The 4,746-nt window shown below is 46.0% G+C and overlaps 1 long non-coding RNA gene across 1 annotated transcript; it reads right to left on the reverse strand.

Moving 5' to 3' along the window:
- Positions 1 to 1,222: 1,222 nt before the first annotated feature.
- Positions 1,223 to 4,740, reverse strand: LOC139572403 (uncharacterized). Its single transcript, XR_011674399.1, has 2 exons — positions 2,827 to 4,740; positions 1,223 to 1,628 (listed from the first exon to the last, which is right to left on the reverse strand). It is a non-coding gene; the product is annotated as an uncharacterized lncRNA (long non-coding RNA).
- Positions 4,741 to 4,746: the final 6 nt, after the last annotated feature.

Raw genomic sequence — 4,746 nt, forward strand, 5'->3', positions numbered from 1 at the left:
TATAGTTGTCATCATCATCATCATCATCATCATCATTATCACCCTCCCCTTCCAGTGTGTTGTTCAGCTCTGCTGGAGTAGTCAACATAGAAATAGAATAACTAGACTAGACAGAGAATAGCTTCTCTAATCATTCCCAACATGACCTCATCTCTGGAACATCCACACCACAGTGTCTCTATTAGTGAGCTGAGATTAGTCTGTGCAGTGTTCATAACATGCAGTGTGTGTGTGTGTCTCGGGACTGGGTGGAGAAGCCCTTATCAGAGGGACAGGAGTCAATATCATTTAATTACAGATATTAACTAACTAAGTAGAGAAGGAGACAGAGAGAGTGTGAGGGATAAATGAGAGAGGAGGGGGGGAGCAGGATAGAGAGAGAAAGAGAAATATTGAAAAAAGGGAAGGAGAAAGGTGGAGGAAGGACAGAGAGAGGGGAGGGGGGGAGGCAGAGAGAGGAGAGGGAGAAGGAGGAGAGGGGAGAGGGGGAGGCAGAGAGAGGAGGGGGGGAGGAGGAGAGAGGAGAGGGGAGAGGGAGTCAGAGAGAGGAGAGGGGGAAGGAGGATGGAGGGGAAGAGATGAAAGGAAAGAGGGCAGAAAGATTGAGAGAGGAAGAGAAAAGGGGGGTGAGGGAGAGAAAAGGGGGATGAGGGAGAGAAAAGGGGGGATAAGGGAGAGAAAAGATGGATGAGGGAGAGAAAAGGGGGGATAAGGGAGAGAAAGGGTAGATGAGGGAGAGAAAGGGGGGATAAGGGAGAGAAAAGGTAGATGAGGGAGAGAAAAGGGGGGATAAGGGAGAGAAAAGGGAGATGAGGGAGAGAAAGGGGGATAAGGGAGAGAAAAGGAGGATGAGAGAGAGAAAAGGGGGATAAGGAAGAGAAAAGGGGGATGAGGGAGAGAAAAGGGGGATGAGGGAGAGAAAGGGGGATGAGGGAGAGAAAAGGGGGGGATAAGGGAGAGAAAAGGGGGATGAAGGAGAGAAAGGTAGTTATGGCAGGATATATTTAGCCAGTGAAGGGGTAGAGGGCGGTCTCTTCTCAAGGGGTTTTCCAGGGTATATTTAGGCTAGGCCTCCGCTAAAAGAGAAAGAAAAGGAATGATGTGCTTACAGTACAGAAGGACCACCAGTCTGATGTAACACTGTGCAATAAGGGACACATACGCCCCACTTTTCATCAGGGACACATGCTTCTGCTAACAAGTTAACAACACAAGACAGATATTAGACTGCCAAATACCACAAGGCAACTGTGGACCCCATTTTATTTCATTATTAAAACTCCTTGAGACTTTTCAACACGTCCACCAACACTCAACTCCCAGACACCACAAACGGAGTGGACAGGGGGTACCGTCAGGAGCCAGTCTACAAGTCTGTTTTCCTCACACAAATGTAGCTAACGTGGTGAAAATGAAAGAGAGTAAGACAGACACAGCTGAAAAGTGATGCTAATAATAATGAGGCAAAAACTGTGCGGTCTCAGTAGCATTAACGATAATAGCATGCGTACTGGCCGGGGAGCGGTGAGTGGAGAGCGAGCACCGAGCCGCAGTGACGTCATTGTGGTTCCACAGCACTTCCTGTCTCTGCTCTGCTGCAATGTTTGTGTGTCTTGTCTCCATGGCGACTGCCAACACATAAATACCAGAGCGAGAGAAGACAAAAAGAGGGAGAGAGAGAGAGGGGGAGAGAGAAATGAGAAAGAAAGAGGGGGAAAGAGGTAAAGAAGTAAAGTGTGAGCGAAAGAGGGCGAGGGAGAGAGAAAGAAAGAGAGCGAGGGAGAGAGAGAGAAGGAAAGAGGTTGAAGGGAGAGAAATAAAGTGAGTGAAAGAAACGAAAAGAGACAGAAAATTAGGACAACCTCATTACCCACCAAAGTCAAGTGGACCCAATCTGGCCCTCAGTGACTGGTTAACTGGACCCAATCTGGCCCTCAGTGACTGGCTAACTGGACCCAATCTGGCCCTCAGTGACTGGCTAACTGGACCCAATCTGGCCCTCAGTGGCTGGCTAACTAGACCCAATCTGGCCCTCAGTGACTGGCTAGCTGGACCCAATCTGGCCCTCAGTGACTGGCTAACTAGACCCAATCTGGGCCTCAGTGACTGGCTGAGTAGACACAATCTGTCCCTCAGTGACTGGCTGAATGGACCCAATCTGGACCTCAGTGACTGGCGGAGTGGACCCAATCTGGGCCTCAGTGACTGGCTGAGTAGACACAATCTGTCCCTCAGTGACTGGCTGAATGGACCCAATCTGGACCTCAGTGACTGGCGGAGTGGACCCAATCTGGACCTCAGTGACTGGCGGAGTGGACCCAATCTGGACCTCAGTGACTGGCGGAGTGGACCCAATTTGGACCTCAGTGACTGGCTGAGGGGACCCAATCTGGACCTCAGTGACTGGCTGAGAAAGGCATGATGGTCTTGACTTTACTACCCTGCACTGAGCCTGGACAGCATTCTGTTGACGTAGTACCAGGAGAACAGAGACTGTGACCCCAAGTGCCCAGGTCTGGTTCTGTTCTGGGTCTTGTCTGGGTCTGGTCTGGGTCTATACAGTGCCTTAGGAAAGTATTCAGACCCCACATTTTGTTACGTTACAACCTTATTCTAAAAAAATCCTCATCAGTCTACACACAATACCCCATAATGACAAAGCAAAACAGGTTTTTAGAAATTTGTGCTAACTTATTAAGAATAAAAAACTGAAATATCACATTTACATAAATATTCAGACCCTTTACTCTGTACTTTTTTTAAACACCTTTCGCAGCAATCACAGCCCCCAGTCTTCTTGGGAATGACGCTACAAGCTTGGCACACCTGTATTTGGGGAGTTTCTCCCATTCTTCTCTGCAGATCCTCTCAAGCTCTGTCAGGTTGGATGGGGAAGCATTGCTGCACAGCTATTTTCAGGTCTCTCCAGAGATGTTCGATCTGGTTCAAGTCCGGGCTCTGGCTGGGCCACTTCTTCCATTTAAGAATGATGGAGGCCACTGTGTGGGCTTTAGCCAATTAGTCCTCTGCATGACAACGGTAGTCAGAGGAAGTTGGTGAAAGCATGCATTCAGATCTGGGACCAGTCTAGTAAAGCCTTCAAAGAAGTTTGCTGAAACACATACAGATCTGGGTCCCATCCTCACTGAGTCTCAGTGTATTCCCAGTGTAGAGTGAGTGAGAGATGAGGGAGTGGAGTCAGGTTGTAGTTCGGTCCAGTGGAGGGACGGTCTCTCTCCATTCTCTCAGAGGAAGACCTATTTCCTCTCTGGAATGCTTGTATAATTAGATCCCTGCTGTCATGACAACCAAACGGTTGTATCCCGGGGCTGAGTTTAGAGTCACTTATAGTTGTGTGACTCACTGTCTGAGACACACTGACTCTGACACTTCACATGACTACCTCACACACACACACACACACACACACACATGCACACACACACACACCAGACAATTACTCTCACATTAATTTCAAAGTCAGATTTGAAAAGATAAGTATTTTAATTTTGGAAAGTACTTGGAAATACACTTGGAAAGTATTGGAATGCATTTGAAAATACTAAAATACACTACACACCCATGCATTTAACCCAGGTATTTGAAAAAGGCACTTAAAATAAGTAAGCTATTTATAGGAAATTATTTTAAAATACTTTAAATATTTCCAATAGAAGAAGTTGATTCGGGCCACATTATTTAAAAATGCTCAAATACACAGAAAATTTGTATTTAACTAACAAATAATCTAATACACATTTTAACCCAGGTCTGACACACATACCGCACACATAAGAATCATGTGTTACACATTTCTCTCAATAAACTCTGATCTGAAGGTGCAAACTGACCCAGAGTGAACATGTACAGTAACATAACGTCCACTTTCATTACACTGAACTACGACCCCTACATGTTGCAAAACAGGCATTCCTTTATGACCCCCCTACCCTTTACACACATACACACCACAGACACGCACACTGACTCACACATTGAGCACACAGTCCCATGCATGCACCTTGCACTGTGAACCTGGACCCTCAAGGACAAACTCACACTCTACTTGAGCTTTGTTCTAGATTATAGCTCTGCATTCTATATTAGGACTCACATGATGACTTTTTCTGTCTAGACCATGACATTTCATATGCTACGACAGAGGAGCCTTCTTAGTGCTGAGACACACCACTGATTCAGTATCAGGGAGACATTACAGACAAATTCAGCCCATCTGACCCTGACGCACTCACGCACCCAACAAGTTTTTTTTCAGACAGGTCTTACACACATACACTCACACATGTACATACACATGCATGTGCACGTGTACACACACGCACACACCTACATACACACACAAACACACACACACACACACACACACACACACACACACACACACACACACACACACACACACACACACACACACACACACACACACACACACACACACACACACACACACACACACACACACAAATAGATACACACATACACACACACAGATACACATTATTACTGACATACACAGACAATACACGCTTCCCACAATTCAAAAGAAGTTCTATGACAACATAACAAATCCACACAAATCCATGAACACTATCAAATTCGTCAACTGTAATGTCATCCAAAAGTCCCATTTCAAGACAAATATATCTCTGTTATCATCTGCCTTACTGTAAGAATCATTACATATGCCTTTGTTAGTGTTGCTTAGAAACAACCCATGTGTGTGTA

Source organism: Salvelinus alpinus, chromosome 1, assembly GCF_045679555.1.
Source record: "Salvelinus alpinus chromosome 1, SLU_Salpinus.1, whole genome shotgun sequence".
Lineage (NCBI taxonomy): Eukaryota > Metazoa > Chordata > Actinopteri > Salmoniformes > Salmonidae > Salvelinus > Salvelinus alpinus.